Source organism: Heliconius melpomene, chromosome 20 (assembly GCF_056956725.1).
Source record: "Heliconius melpomene rosina isolate 202511_hmr_F chromosome 20, ASM5695672v1, whole genome shotgun sequence".
Taxonomy (NCBI): Eukaryota; Metazoa; Arthropoda; class Insecta; order Lepidoptera; family Nymphalidae; genus Heliconius; species Heliconius melpomene.
Window position 1 is genome coordinate 3,953,161 of NC_140408.1, and position 17,791 is coordinate 3,970,951.

General features: G+C 30.6%; 1 protein-coding gene across 1 annotated transcript in view; it reads left to right on the top strand.

Annotated features, from left to right (window-relative positions):
- The window catches only part of LOC146527605 (ecdysone receptor-like), a 176,557-nt gene that overhangs the window by 18,229 nt on the left and 140,537 nt on the right, over positions 1-17,791 (top strand). Inside the window, exon 3 of the mRNA XM_085204843.1 lies at positions 6,221-6,279. The gene's annotated coding sequence lies outside the window, so the exon portion shown is untranslated. The remainder of the gene's footprint in view (positions 1-6,220; positions 6,280-17,791) is intronic.

Below are 17,791 nucleotides of genomic sequence, written 5' to 3' on the forward strand. Positions count from 1 at the left end.
CGGAAACTATTGATTTCAATTGAAAAACATATTTTGTGCTGTATAGTTCATTTATAGAAGGAATCCACTTGTTAATAAACAATTTCTTTAGTCTACGCGGGCGAAGCCGCATATTATGCTAGTTGAATATAAAAAAAAGAATCCCTTATACCATTAAATAGACAATTTCTTACACAAGCTATTTAGATAACTACAATTAATTTTCCCTTTGCTGAACACCGCGAAGGCTGTATAATTAAAACACTAAAATTATCTTTATTGGTGAACTATAAAGGCCATAAAGACAGAAGTTGTAAAGTGAACATATCAACCTATTTAAAATCATAATGACGCCGCAGTGAAAGGGCTAAATACTTGTCTTATAACTTTACCAATATACATTAAGTAATAAAATGTATACTGATGGAAATAATTATACGTTTTTATTATATAACGTTATGTATAATGGCTTAGCGAAAAGTGTAGTCTCTTATGACTATGATTCTATGGTTAATCAGTCCTGCTAGGGATACTGGGTATAATATACATGATTATAGCGGCGTTGAGTTGCGCCACTCAACACGCAATGCCTCCAGAATTGGGCTGAAAGTGGGAGGCGGAGTTAAAACTAGGCCCTTCTGCCTACCCTACAACATTAACGTATCATTACACATTATTAAACATTTTTTTTAGTTTTGGATCGAAACTTTCCCTTCATTCTTAATATTATCAATTATTTACAATAATTAATAGAGACGATTATGATGAAATATCTTTATTATTTTGTTCTATTCAAGTGTTTGGACAGAGCAACTTGCCTGAGTATTTTAATGAAGCTCTCTTTGTTCTCCCTCAAAAGGGTGGTTTGAATAAGAAACTAGAACTCTCTCCGCACCGCTGCTATTTTATTTCGTAATTGAATTGAATGGATGAGTGTGGCTTTAAAGGAATCCCCTAGTATTAGACAAGTAATACGGTTTTGGCTTAACTAAGTGAAAGGAATATTGCATTTTTTATTGTTTTGTTGGCTCTAGGGATAGTATTGCGCTATAATATTGTAAAAAAAGGATTTTGTTCAAATTGTACTTTTGTTTGATATTTAAAATAATGATTGCAGACCTTCTAAGATCTTTTTATGAGTAAATTTTTATATTAGGAGCTGTCGTGGCGCAGGGCCACAAGCGTGTGGCTGTAAACGTAGGTTGTGGGCTCGTATCCCACTTGGGAAAATGACATTTTAATTTCTTCATTCTAGTGTCGACGCAAAGCGCGGCCTAGAGTTCAGTCGTTATAGAATTCGTCGTATAAAATAGAAATTGTTTATAGAATTCGTCAGAAAAAGGAGACTGGAGTGTCTCCTCTCCGATGTGCGGAATGCTGAAAAAATATATATATATATTGCTAAGACGAATATTTAATATAAAAGCAACACGCCTACTTTAATTAATAAATATAAAAGTTTATTTTAATCAAATGCAATCCCGATAAGAAAATTTAATTCAATTAAATAAACATAAGGTTCCCCACCCAGGTAACCTTTAAAGGCTGTTATTCAATATAAATATATATTAACAAACCGGCATGTAGGCAGCGGGAGGACCAACAAATAAACCTTATCCTACCTCTATCATGCACTATCGATGGCATTTTATTTCTTTAGAGTACGGTAGTCCTGTTTACAACAATTTAAGGGATTATAGGCTTTATGTGGTAGAGAAAAAGGTTTCTGAAGTGATTTGTCCCTCGTACCTCTCCCGGGAGGTTCGTATTCAGTATTTTGTCCTCAGCTAGTCTAATGAAATGAGATAAGCGAACACATTCTGATTTCCCTGGCGAGGAGCGCTAAATAATTTTCACCGAAGGGCTTGCTCAAGGACTGTGCTGGTTGTTGTCATGAGGAAATGTGACATTTAGTTTTTTAGAGCTTTTTTAGATATTCTTATTTGTGCATGCCCGCATGGTATTACTTGATATTACAGAAGAAAGTTACATTTAATTTTCTTATAGATAGCTACCATTTATTTATTTTCTATAATTATTTCTTGACATTTGTTATGGGGTATTTACATAGAAAATATTTATGTAGAAATTTAATATATTTTCGTGTATGTCAAAGTAGGCAGACAACCTACTGTTAAGATATTTCTTTTTCCAATTTTCCTGTTAAGATATTACTTTGCCCAATATTGAAGACACGAAGTGTTGAGGTGGCGGAACTTAACGTCGCGGTTTGCCTAGCAGAGCGGCAAATAAAAATTATTCATGCCCCCGAATGGGGTTAAAATCGCTGTCATAGTGTTTAAAGTTATATGCTGTTCCACGATTCTTAGCTCTGTTAAGTTAAACGTTTTGTTCTATTTTCCTTATTATATGTATTATTTCAATGCTAAGGCCACTGCAAGGACTTTCAGTGCCTGAAGGCATCCTTCTATTGTTCTTGTTACCGCAAATTAAAATTAAAGAGCTGTACTAAAGATAAAATACACTTACCGCCTTAAGCTATTGCATCGTTCTATGTCTTCCTTTGTTTATTTTTAATATTATTATAATTTTATTTATTAGATAAATCTTTTATGGGTCTCAGTATACGCGTAAATAATAAAATTCCGCAATAATTTAAAATTACTGTGAAAACAATACCAAGAAGTTATTAAAACTTAAAGCTTATTATAGGTGCTGTTCAAGAATATTTACAGGATAAAGAAGTATGGAATTAATATCTATTGAATGTCATGCAGGATAGCTGCCTTATACTATTGACATTTAAAAGGGCAACTGCTGTTCTTGCCGGCTCTTCTCAGCAGAACTGCCTTCTGAACTGGTGCTAACGAATTTTATATGTTCATTCAACGAAGCAAAAGTGCTTACAATAGTCTATTTGAATAAATAAAAAAAAATTAAGAATATTTTGAATATGAATTTTGAATAATGTAATCAAAATATAACCTACTATAAGTAACCTACATTAAAAATAAATATTGTATTATATATAAATATCGGCTTAAAACAGTTTATTTACTATGCCAATAATAAAAAATACTAAAAATTGCATCTGTTTTAATGAATTTACTGAAAAAAATTGTATCAACTGGCCTTATACAATCCACTTTCCAGATTGTACAAATTAAAATATTCCTAAGTTCTTTGGAATTAGTTACCAACACTACTGCTGTATATTAATAAAATTCCCTATGTCACATCGTTGCACGCAGTATGCATAAATTAAGTTTCATGCATAATTCTCTACAATATTAAAGATAATCAATCATTATGTAATTTTCATATTAGCATACACTGTCTGACGTTTGACACTAAAGTTTTCGTTAATTTAAATATGCATTTTCGTAAAAAACATCAAGATTCAAAAAGATAAAATTAGATATTAAACCAATGATAAAGTAATTACATTAAAATAATCCGTCGTGGCGCAGGGACAGAAGGATGTGATCGCGACGATTGTGGGTTCGATCCGATTCGAGGGAACGAATTATTATTTATTAATAAATTAATTTCTTCGCTCTGACACCAAGGCCTGGAGTTGATTTCCGCCTCTCAAGACGCAATGCCATTAAAAGTGAGGAACGGTGTCTAAACACTAGATTCCCTCTGCCTACCCAGTTGTATGCGGGATAAAACGTGCAGCAGTTTTTTTATTAATACAATATTTGTCAAAGATACTCGTACAGTCTATAATTATACAAATATCCAAAAGTAAGTTTTTTTAGTCCAATATTTATTACTGCAAAATTTCGTTCAAATAATTCCGACTAAAATATAATTTAGGCACTAATTTGACTTTAACCAAATGTCAGTTGAAATAAACATCAAAGAGAGTGATGTATATCGCGTATAGAAATAAAACATGCATCTCGTTGCCCGACCACAGATTATTTTACATCCGGCCTGTGCTCCGCTTAAACTATAACACAAGGAGAAAAGCGGGACGAATTACTAAATATGAAGAAAAATATGTAAAATGTAAATACATGTTATAGTACTCAAAAGAGGTCGGTTGTGGCCTAGAGGCACTAGTGTGGAAATGAAATATTTAATAGTTGTATTTCCTTGCTGAAGTATCCAGAATTCGGCGACAAGTGGAGAATGGAGTGTCTTAACCCTCGGTTCCCTTTACCTACTCTGCTATGTGCGGGATACAACGTGAAGCAAAAAATATTTTTATATCAAATAAGTCGCCTTACAATAAAAAAATATTTAGGTGTTGATAAGTTAAGAAGAATGAGACCCTTGTTTATTTTATCCTTTTGTAATGTAACCAAAAGCTATTTTTATCATTTTAAACGTGCAATGTTTTGCAGATAGACAAATAAAGACACTCCATTCTCCGCCCGCATTCTACATTTTAAAAAAAGAATACAATTCGGATAAGTTTAAAACATTCGCTACGCCTTGCTTAACCAGACCGGAAGTTTTTTTGATTAGAGTTTCAATATATCAATAATAGATCACTTTTATTTATCTATTTAAATCACAAATTTGAACACCATACAAACAAGAAACGAAGTATCCATAAAATATGTATGACAAGTGTCGTTTATGTCGTTTTCATAGAGGCCTCCTAAGAGATATTGCAAACTTTTACTAGAGAAATATAAATATAGATTATAGAGAAGAAATAAGTGTGTGTAAAAATATCTGTTTCTCATATGATTTCTATTATTACTATTTTGTACAGTTTTATTAATATTTAATAACCATATGATATATGTATGTGTGACTTTTGAACTCACGAGTTGGCACGAGATATTAATATAGTGAAATTTGACCCTCTTTACTACCCTTGATGTAGAATTAAATAGTACATATGACAATATTGTTTTCAAATATTATAATAACACTAACAGAACAACATTTTAGATAATAGAAATACCGTAAATATTTTAAATTTTATTCCAGAAAACACATATAGTGCACGTGGAAACACACAATATCTCGAAAAGTGGTTCAACTATTTTATAAACCAATCATACTTTTTACAACCAGAATTTTTTTCTTTTACAAGTGTAAAATTTTAAACATCAAATAAATTTAAAATCACATTTCACACAGCCAATGAAAAATGATACACTTCCTCAACACTTACCAGCAGCTGTGAGTAGATGAGTAAATAAATCAAACCTGGGTCCCATCCCCCAAGTAAATTAAAATCATCAGCTTAATGGCCATTAGTGGTGCGAGCGCGTGTTAATTGCAACACAAAAATAATTGCTAAGCGCAGAAATAAAAAGCTCATTGCAGATAAAGCAAGGTAGGACCGGTCCTAATGCTTGTAAAATATGCACGAAGAGGTGCGAATACAAGAATCTTAGGTATAAATCAGAACTAGAATCGTGCGCAGAATAAGTATACTTGTATAGTATAGGAACATCGTGCATGAGTTTCTCTTTTAAAATAATATGTTTCTAGCTAATGGGGTAAAGATTTACGGTAATAATTCAAAATAACACGAAACGCTCGTCTTGATAAAGCTCTTGTCTTGATTTGTACTGAAAGTGCTTAATAATTTTTGATGTGGTATTCGTATTTAACGAATTTAATATTATGTAAAGGATGTATGTACCTAAATATTATTTAAATATAAGTAGTGTCACATGTAAGTTTAGTATATTAAATAATTTAAAGAATTTTTAAATTAAAGCTAGCTAGCTATGTATATTTAAAAGAAATCATTAATACTTATCATGATTGATTAATAATTATCATGTTCCCTTTTGACAGAGTACATACTATTTTATTGTTTATTTACTAAAGTCCCGCTTAATTGCTTCGTAATTATTTAATCTTTGCTTCAACATTTTGGGCACGATCGTGATTTACATAATATAAACGCTAACAAGTTTCAATAAATTTACTTTGACTTGTTTATTTAAATAAGATATAACGTCTAGATTACTGAAATTATAATATGATATAAATATTGTATAGAAACGTATAAAAATCTGAATGGAAAATTTGAACCTGCGCCTCATCCATGTTCCAAGAAGGATGGGTTCAAGTCCCGAGACGTAAAAAAAATCATGTTTTTAAAAAAGTAGTGTGGAATAATACCTACTTCAAAAATATTAAAAATAATTCTATTTAATTACTAATTTAGAAAATACGTTATTAGGTAAATATTGTAAAACTGAATCAATCTATCTTTGTGTCACACTTTCACAATCATTAATACATACATAACATTTTTAAACAGATAAAATTTAAGTCAACTTTTTTTTATTTTCAGATATAGCGTCATCCTGACAATATCAACTTCATCATCTGACGGATTCGCTTTGATTAACGGTAAGCTTTTCGAAATTTAATGAAAGATTAATAAAATATGTCCTTTTTTACTTTATACGTTTTAATTATATGTAAAAGTTTAAAGAAAAATATTTTTAATATAGACAATCCTTAATAAGTAAATAAAGATTAAAAGAAAACTTGTGGTTTGTATTTAATATAACATATATCTCCAATTCTAAAGGATAATGTCAGAATTTCCACAGTATGACATTTTAACGTTTCTAAAAATGTGTTTGACACAAATATTTATGCGGTTTGCATTTGTGAAATAATGAGACATAGCTGACATCGCGATTGTAGTGTTGCAACAAGTCAGGTCCATGACATACGAGTGTATATGTACCTACGTACCTATATGTACCTATATGTACCTATATGTATTACTAAAACATATCTTTTGGAGATATAAAGAAAATGTATGTTTAACTTTTTTTTATAGCTTCACGCTGTATCCCGCACACAGTAGGGTAGGCAGAGAGAACCTAGTGTTAAGGCACTCCGTTCTCCATTTTCCGCCAAATTCTGGAAGCATTTCTACTCAAGTAGTGCAACTCAACGCCGCGCTTTGCCTTGATATCAGAACGAAGAAATGAAAATATTTTAAATATTTCTTTTCTTTGAGTGGGAACAACTGGCCTCGATGGCTTGTATGTTTAACATTTAAAGAAACAACTGAAACAAATATACCTTAAATTATAAGTAAAAAAATTTACAACGATATACCTATTGGAAAACTGAGCTTTTTAAACAACTGAAAACTGTTCCAGGGAACGAAGTTAAATCTAATATGATTATAATCTAACGTCTTTCTTTACATAGATATTTTTTTATGCATTACTTAAATATTAATTATAAAATAATAAATAAAATAAAAAAGCCTTTTATTTCTTGCTAAAGTAAATTACAACTATTCTTAAATTACAACTATTCTTAGGTTAGTTACATTTTTTTTTAATATATATGTATTTATTTTTAATATGTATATATGTATTTATTTTTAATATATATATATATTTAATTACACCTGCCCAGGTTAAAAAAAATATTCTGGCGATAAAATCAGATGCTGCTGGTTTTGATGGCATCAACCGTAAGCTATTACTTTTACCCTTAAGAGTGCTGGCCCCGGTAATTACACATATTTTTAATTTTTCCCTCTCCTCTAACTCCTTTCCAAGTGCATGGCGAATAGCCCGCATTATTCCTATACCAAAATCCAAAGATCCAAAATCCTTTTCCCAATACCGTCCAATCTCAATACTTCCCTTCTTGTCTAAGGTCTTGGAACGTATTGTCTCGGAACAATTAAATCGATACCTTTTAGAAAACCGTACTTTGTCTCAATTCCAATCTGGTTTTCGAAGTGGACACAGCACAGTTACTACTTTAATCAAAGTGTGCGACGATATACGGTTTAATATGGAGAACCAAAATCTTACCCTCATTGCATTGCTTGATTTCAGTAACGCTTTTAATACTGTTAATACTGATTTACTAATTGCTGTCTTACAATCAATAAACATCTCCCCAGAAGCTACTGAGTGGTTCCGAAACTATCTATCGAACCGGCAACAATACGTACAAGCAAACGACAAATCATCTTCCCTATGCTCATTGTCTGCGGGTGTCCCACAAGGCGGTGTCCTTTCCCCACTCCTGTTCTCTATTTTTATTAATACTGTTTCCCAAACCCTATCCTCTTCCTTCCATCTATATGCTGACGACTTACAGATTTACTTAGCGACTCCATCCAGTGATATGGATGTGGCTATTTGTAAATTTAACGAGAATTTACATAATATATCTGTGTGGAGTACATCTTATGGACTTACTATTAATCCTAGTAAGTCCCAGTTAAGCATTATAGGCAGCACTAAGCAATTAAAAAAACTTGAGGGTATAAAACTTCCCTCAGTACAGCTTAATGGTGTCGTTTTAAGTGTTAATGCGTCTATAAGGAACCTTGGGATTATTTTAGACAACTCGCTATCTTGGTCAGCGCAGATAGCGGAGGTCAGCCGAAAATTATTTGCTAGTATTGGATCCCTCAAACGATATAAACATTTCCTACCGGTTAAAATCAAAACTACTCTAGCTCACTCACTACTGCTACCGATTTTAGATTATGCTGACTCATGTTACCCAGACTTATCTGAGGAACAATTAAACAAACTAGAGCGGTTACAAAACTTATGTATTCGATTTATTTATGGTCTTCGTAAGTTTGATCATGTCTCAGATCATCGTCGTCAGCTTGGATGGCTTCCTATCAGACATCGCCGTAACTTCCGGATGCTTACTCTCCTCTATTCAATCCTTTATAATCCTCTCTATCCTGCTTATTTAAAAGATCGTTTCTGTTTCCGTGACTCCGATTCTAGCCTACGCCTTGAACTTAGGTCCAGGAGCGATAATCTTCTTAAATTTCCAACTTGTCGTACCCAATTCTATTCCAATTCCTTCACTGTAAAATCTGCTATCCTCTGGAATGAACTTCCGTCCGAAATACGTCATTCTAAATCACTTAATATTTTTAAAAATCGTTTAAAAGACTATCTTTTCCAAATATAACTGTAGTTTATCTTTAGTCGTTTATATATATATATTTATATTATGTAGTATTATGTATTATATTTATAGGATTATATGTAGATATTATATTATTATTTTGTATTAATATTATATTACTAGCGGACGCGCGCAGCTTCGCTTGCGTATTTAGACGGGGGGGTCGAGAAAGTGAATTCTAATAAACCATAAAACATGTGTTCAATGAAATATTTTTAAGTCTAAATTTCTAATTTTATAAAAATCGGTGGCGATTTAAAGATTTTTCCATACAAACTTTCAACGCCTTATTTGCATTCTAGAAAACCATGAAACACGTGTTCAATTAAATACTTTTAAGAGCCTGAATTTCTAATTTTATAACAATTGGTGCCGATTTAAAAAAAAATCTATACAAACTTTCAACCCCTTATATGCACCCTTAGGGGGAGAATTCTAGAAAACGATGAAACACGTGTTCAATTAAATACTTTTAAAAATCTAAATTTAAAATTTTATGAAAATCGATGCCGATTTAATTTTTTTTCCATACAAACTTTCAACCCCTATTTCACCCCTTTAGGGTTAAAATTTTTCAAAATCCCTTCTTAGTGGATGTCCAGATTCCGAAAGTAAACATCTGTCCAAATTCCACGTTTCTACCATCAGCGGTTACGGCTGTGCGTGCGTCTTACCTCAGTCAGTGAGGACAAGTCCTTTTATATATATAGATTATTATTATGTAAATATGTATATATATATATATATATATATGTATGTGTGTATATTCATTATTATTTTATTACTGTCTGTTATTTAATCTAATTGGGCACTATAACGTTATTCCCATTTCTTTATTTTTAGTCCTTTATTTTACAAGGGTTGCCTGGAAGAGATTGCTTGAAGCAATAAGGCCGCCTTTGCATACATTTTATAAAAATATATTGTTTCTTTCTCTTTTATATGTATTTATGTGTGCAATAAAGTTTTTTCTATTCTATTCTATTCTATATATGTATATATTTTTTTAAATTTATTTTATTTTAGGGTTAGTAACGTAATGTATATTTTATTATTTTAATATTATTATTTATTTTTCTTTTTATTTGTTTATTTAATTCAATATATTTCGCAAGAACCCCTCAACAGGTGAAGGCCTCCTCCAAAGTTTGTTAATCTTCACAAAATGTAATGTAGTAATTTATTCAGTTTGTAGTTCATTGGTATGTTCCGTATGTTCCGTATGTTTATATTTTTCTTTGGAGGGTTGTGGTCATATTCTCCCACGGTGACCAACCGGCTTGGGAGATTATTTGCAATAAATAATATTAATTATAATATTATTTATTGCAATAGAATTTCTTTATTCCACTCACTCATTTCGCTTGTTAAATGAAAACCGTAAACAATGCGTGGAAGAAACTGAAAGTGTATCATAAATCCTCCAACACTCGTAATAAATTTTCATCAAAATAAAGACTTGCTAACTTGCATAAAGTTAAATTAGATCTTTTATAACGTCTTATACATTATTCTAATTGAATTTTTAATGTAATTAAGCATTTAATTTTAATGAATGACTTTTGTTAATTCTATCTTTATTCAAATAATTTTAAAAACATTTATTTATTTATATTTTTTTTAAAACATAAAAGAAAGTAGAAATTACGTTGTAAGCTTATTAGATTATTAATTTTCTTTATATTAAATTATTACTTAATATTAAATAATTCAAATATGAGTATAAAGTGACGATAAGAATGCATGGGCGGATAGTTGTATGTTCAAATCCCATTCTATAGAATGTTATAATATATTTAATGTAGGAGTGTCCTAAGCTTCTCTTATGCCTAATTCAGCATTCATCTCTATACTCACTACCTACTACTATACATATAAAATAGGTAGAAAACTAAGATCTGAATTTAGTCACTTATGTACCGTGCAAAATAAGAAGAAAATTAAAATATTTTAAATAAAGATTAAGAAAAAAAATACATAAGATTTTATTAATTATTATTTGTAAGCGTGGGTCGTAAGTTCTTTGGGATACCATATTAAAAAAAACAAATGCACGCTATTAAATGTTTCCAAGCAATTAATACCAAAATGATCCAACAATAATGCTTCTTCTTCCATATATATATTTATTAAAATAATCAAATTATATGCTTTTTTTTTATTATAAATTGACTAAAATTGCACATCCCTATTGTAATATTTACGTTATGCTTTATGAGTCGCGCGTCAGCGAGGGCGACCCAAGGGCGCCGAATGTCAGACGGTCGATTCTCCCGCTTTACTTGCCTAATTGCTAACTAATCACAAAAGTAAACCGAAGGCGTTTTTGCGAGATCCGTATTTATCGATTAAGATCTCCATATTCATCGATGCTTAATATCGAGTTATAAAATAATCGTAAAACTTTAGGTATCATTTGTAAAAATTGATTTTACAGAATAATTAATAATCTGTTGTTATTATTATATTTTTCATTTTTTGGATAAAATTCTAAGTGTTATTATTTAAATATTAATTATAATTCAATTTCATATATATATTAAAATAAATTATTAAGTTTTTAAAGTTTTGTTTTATTATAATTTAATTTAAGTGATGTAAGCAAAGTGAAATAAATGTTACAGCCAATTACGTATGGACTAAAATGTTTTGATACTTGTTCGAGTAATTGTATTCTGACAAAAAATCCTCATCTTCACACGTAACATAAATTATTATCAAGTAAACCAAAAACAACGTTAAAATAAACCTTTTTAATGTTCAAATTCAAATTATTAAGATAAAACAATTATGTATACGAGTATTACGTACATTAATATTTTTTTTGTGTCAGTATACTAGCGGTGTAGATAATATACGACTTGATAATAAAGTTATATTAAAATATTGAACCACTGTAGTGCAGTTGGAACGTGTCGGGCTGAACGCGGTGGTAGTGCATTCTAATTCTACTTGTAAATGTTTTATAAAATTAATTATATATTTTATGTTCCTTAGTTAGTTAAATTTAATTAGCGCGGCCATTTTAATTATCTGTGACCAAAAATAGCCAGTGCTCGATATGTTAAATAGAGAAAAAAAAAAAATGAGTAACTCTATTACTGAACTTCTCCAGCAAGCATCTTTCATAATAACAAAAAACATAAAAACAATAAGTTTGTAATGAAATATAAGCACAAAAAAAATTAAAACTTTTTTAAAATTACCACAGAATATCTATGGCTGAACACTGATTCATCTTAGCCCAACACTAAACCAGCATAAGTATTAAGTAAAGAGGCCAGCGCATTTGACGGCGACATTTTTCACGCGTGCACAGGAGGGGGTTACGCGTGAAGGTCACCGGTGACGTCACCCGCGTTCATTGACCCCCGAATGTTGAACAACAGTGATGGTGGCACGCCATATTGACATTAAATTCGAGTGTCGTGTTGTCTTTGAAGTTTTTCAATTGTAATCATTTGTACAGTTGCTATGTCCGGTTTGTAAATGATTTACTTAAAAATATATATATGTATGTAGTTTTATATAACGATTTAAATAAAATATTTTAATACTAGTGGATCCGAACGCGGCTACGCCCGCTTGAACTATACGAATATTTATTAAATATATTTATGAAATTATTTTCAGTTATCAATAGAGATATGCGTTAAGCAAGCTCATTTTGAGTGACGTTTTCTAACAACAAGCTTTGCAAATCGTTGCTTAGCAACGGCGGTTGTTATTAACATGGCGGAACAAATTGCATGTCAAATTAATAAGTATTTTAATATATTAGTATATATCGAAAATATTACAAAAATGAGAGAAAAAGTATCCTATGTTCATCCCGAGACCCTCAAGAGTCTCTATATTAGTATTTTATCACAATTAAATTAGCGGTTTGGCCCTGATTGCGTAAAAGACAGACAGACAGAGTTACTTTCGAATTTATAATATAGGTATGGATTTAAACAACGCGTCGCGAATTAAGTTTTGTATTATTTATAGCGATATCACATGTAAATTAGTATGTAATGCAAAGTAGACATCGTCGGCAAAGCGGTGTAGACAAAATTGAAGGTAAATCACACCTTTTACAGTGTATTGTAAATATTAAACACGACCACGGAAAATCCAAAGTTTTCTCGTTATTTTCCTATTACTTTACGAACGTGAGATGTAAATAAATAACTTTTATGGGTGTTTTTTAACTTTAATATATACTATGTACATAATGATCATATGACTGAACGTGGGAGGTGGTTGTTGATACAAATACCATTTAATGAATATTTTAATTTTTATGTTGACCTGATTTATAATCCGGATAATTAAAATATTTTTTTGAAGCCTTTGCGACTTAATAGGTGAAAAATGCATTGACCAATAAGAATATTAAGGAAACGGTAAGAAAAGAAATTTAAATGCCCAGTAAATTTTGATATCACAGTAAACTTTTAACACATAACTTGTTATAAAACCCTACATAGCTAGTTCCATATTGTTTGCTGCAATAAAAAATAATTATAATCGATATAGAGATTTGAACATATTTATTTTATTTACAAAAAATAAATATATTCAAAGGCAGCCTCGTCAATTCATAATTACAACGGATTTAAACGAAACAAAGAGTAATTGCTTAACAGCTACCCGTGCTACCTTTAATTATCCACATGTTCGCTCACTCACGAGTAAGCTTAAGCGAAAATGAAGAAATTACCTCGTCTTTACACATTTCGCTGACTCTGATAATAACTTGTTACGTCGGCGTTGGTGCCTTAATCATAATCATGTAATTAAAATTCGTTCTGTCGTTTGGTCGGTGTGATTCTCTTCCTTTCTGTCAAAGGCACTAAAGCATTATTTTAATGTAAATTATATTTCTACGAAAATTTCCTTATATTCGGGAGTTCTGTTAATTATTAGGGTTCCGTACCTCAAAAAGTAATAACGGAACCCTTATAGGATCAATTTGTAATCGCTTATGCAACAATTTACATAAGACAGCACTTTTTACATGAAATCTATAGGAAGTACTTCCCAAGAACGTATAGTTGTGAAATTTAGCACGAAGTGAAAATAGAAATAAAGGAAAACATCTGAAAATTGAAAATTTATAGATATTTCATGGAAAAAATATTACAAGCTTATATTTATAGTCCATTTCATAGGTTTTTATAAAATGAAAAGATAAGCTTATGTATATTTTATTATTTCGTTTTGGTTTATTTACACAAAAAATATTTTACATAATTTACAAAATATTAACAAACAGCCGGTACAATTTAGAACATAATTATGATACGGGTCTATTCTTTAACCTAATATGAGGGTACCGAGCCCACCCAGCTCGCAAGCGTGTTAAGGACCGTAGTATCCAACATAATATGTAATAAACATTAAACTTTCGTTATGGGGAGATATTTTATAGGCAAATACCTTTAAGGAAGCAATAACTTTGTATATAATATTTATTTCACGAAACATTGTTTTAATATAGCTAATTTTGTTTTTCGGCATTAGTAATACGCATTCGATGATGAATTTTCCCAAAAAAAAGTATGATTCATCTACTATTTTGGATTTAACATGTTTTACGTAATAAAAACCCACGTAAATGTTAGCAATAACATTTAGCACTTCTAATTTGAAATAAATGAAGGTATATAAATATTCCATATACCCAGTACATCAGCACATAGGCCATAATAAATTGTGTTTTCATAATAACTGATTATATTTACATTTAAACATCATCGCCATACATCACGGTGGTGTTCCTGACCACTTGCAAAGACAAAACATGAATAATAAGGCTTTCTTTGTACATTTTCAAAGCAGGATGTGTGCGCTTGTCTACGCGACGCACGGCCGAGGATTTTATTACCTACGTATTTCACATCACACCGTCAGTATAATTCCACTATATAATCCAATGAAATTAATATTATTTTTTTATGTTTATTTTTTTTTTAGCTTCACGCTGTTGTTAAGACACTTCGTTCCACACTTTCTGCCGTATTCTGGAGCCATTGCGTGTTGAGTGACGGAACTCGACACCGCGTTTTGCCTCGACAAGAGAGTGAGGAAACGAAAATATTAAATATTTAATTTCCTCGAGTGGGAATCGAACATGCTTGTTCCATTAAGCCACGACTGGCCTCATTATTTTTTTATTAATACTTATGGATTTTTTTTATTTAAACTTACTGGATTCCGCGTCTGACACCATCTGAATTTGAGTAAATCATTTAAATTTATCATACATATATATACATTTGATTAATCGACCTCGTTTCAAACTCCACAATAGAAACTCATTAAGCTCCGGACTTGTATTTTTTTTCGTATTTGTTTCATATTTTCTTCTAGCTTCATTCCACTCTTGATCCATTTCTGTAAAGTTATTTTGCATAAATAAAAATTAAGCTCTTATTTGATGTCCATTTATAATTACAAAATCATTAATGATTCTGATTAAATCATATTTCTTACTAGTGGACCTGAACGCGGCTACGCGCGCTTGAACTGTACTAATATTTATTAAATATATTTATAAAATTATTTTCAATTTTCAATAGAGAGATGCGTTAAGCAAGCTCATTTTGGGTGACGTTTTCTAACAACAAACTTTGCAAATCGTTGCTTAGCAACGACGGTTCTTATTAACATGGCGGAATAAATTGCATGTCAAATTAATAAGTATTTCATTATATTTGTATATATCGATAATATTATAAATATGAGAAAAAAAGTATCCTATATTCATCCCGAGACCCTCAAGTATCTCTATATGAGTATTTTATCACAACAGACAGACAGACAGACAGACAGACAGACAGACAGAGTTACTTTCGAATTTATAATATAGGTATGGATAAGAATATATTGTTTAAAATTATTGATTATTTCTATACCAAGAATAAATAAATTATAGTACATTATAACCTTTATTTCACTAAAAAAAGAAAATAAACATTTTATAATATTTTTGTTACAAATGTAAAAGATATATCGTTAGATTGATATTTTTGGAATGACTTATGCCAATATCCACTTATTAACTTGCCAATGATTTCATATCGAAGCACACACATATGGTAGAATTAACTGATAAATATGAGTTTCGGATTACTTACTTAATAATTTCCTTTTGAATGATGAATGCATCTGCAGTGTATCAATTTACTTGCATAATTTGAATCTTTAAATTGAAGTGAACTTTAAATTACAGAGACAAAGGTGATTGTTCTTAAAAACTATCGATTTACATTAGTTATTATAAGTAAAATATTTCTGTTAAATAGCAAGTTATTGTATATTAATTATATGTTATATTTTATTGTATTGTATATTGAAAAAGCATGCGTTGAGTAATTACATTTTGTTTAACATAGCGGTGTTGAGTTCCGCCACTTAAACGAACTGTCTACAGAAGTCGATGAAAAGTGGACAACGGTAGGGTTTTAATGGAAACAAATTGTCTTAACACTAGTCTTAACTCTGCCTACTTTTCTATTTACCATGTGAAGCTAAAAAAACATTGAAAAATAAAAAGTTAGCATTTGAGAACCTTTTTTTTCCGTTTGATATCCTTTAAGTTAATTTGACTAACTAAAATTCAGTTAAAAGACAAAACGATTCTCCTTATGTTGTACATAAAAATAAACTGTTTTTCATGTATGGCAAGCACATGACGCGAGGTTGTTAAATTACAGCCGGTGTCATCGATACCGATGTGCTATTAATCACGCTATGAGCCTTATCCATCAATCAATGTTTACTTATTTTGAAGCTTTTTCCGAATTTCGATATATTTTATATAATATATCTAACATAACAATATTACTAGTTATATTAAGATATAGCTAGTAATGTAGGAGCTGAAGCTCATGAGATTACTGCCATGTGGAAAGTCAATTTGTTGACAGTGGTTTCAGTTAGCGGTTTAATAGCGAAAAGCCTCGATCTACATCTTAGGAGGCTAACGTTTAGCTGTTAGCTCAGGAACCGGATGCAGAAGACAGTATTACTTGAGACGTCGCGTATTTTGTGGAGATTTGTCTATGGAGCCCTAGTCATCTGGACCTTGGAACCTGAAACCTCTTTAATAAATTATTATTAAAGAAATGCAAAATTTATTTCTTTTTAATAAAATATTATTAAAGAGGAATAAATGCATTGCATACTATATGAATGTTTATAGATATCTAATTGCTATGTACAGAACATAAACATACTTAAGTATGACTCATATTTTTTTTATTCCATCCATTCCATATCCTGAAGATCGAACTTCGATAACATTTTTTATTCGGTTATAAATTAGCATTTAATTGCAAGCGCATACGAACGCACTAATGAAATACAAATACCTAAATATTTTCAAAATTCTCTTTATTTTAATTTTTCAAATGAATTACAAAATAATAATAATGTATTTTGTAGTTTATTTTTTTATATAACGACTCTAAACATATTTTCAATGATTAATCCTGATGTCCTAGGTAAAATTTGCTATTTTTAATAAATAAATATGAACCTTGATTCAATTATATTATAAAACATTGTATGAATGACTTATTTTTAAATTAGTAACTAAACTGCAAACCAAATAAACACACAATAAATCGACTATTTTTCGAATTTACAAAGACAATATCCTACTAATTAGTCACTTAATTATAATTAGTCACTTCGTAAACCGTCCCACGTGGCCACGTCTATGTCACGTCACGAGACTTCGTTAAATCTAAATTCTCCATTGATTCCGGAGGTTCCGTGGAGGTTCTGTGGAGGTCGGAAATTTATTACATCATTACTCAGCTAGCGGCCTAATTGATTACTTTGTTTACTCCAGGACGTCTTGAACCGACTGTTTTGTTTTATTAAAGTTAAGGAAATGATTTAGTGTGTAATTTTGTTATTTCTTTATTATTATTGTAAGTTATTG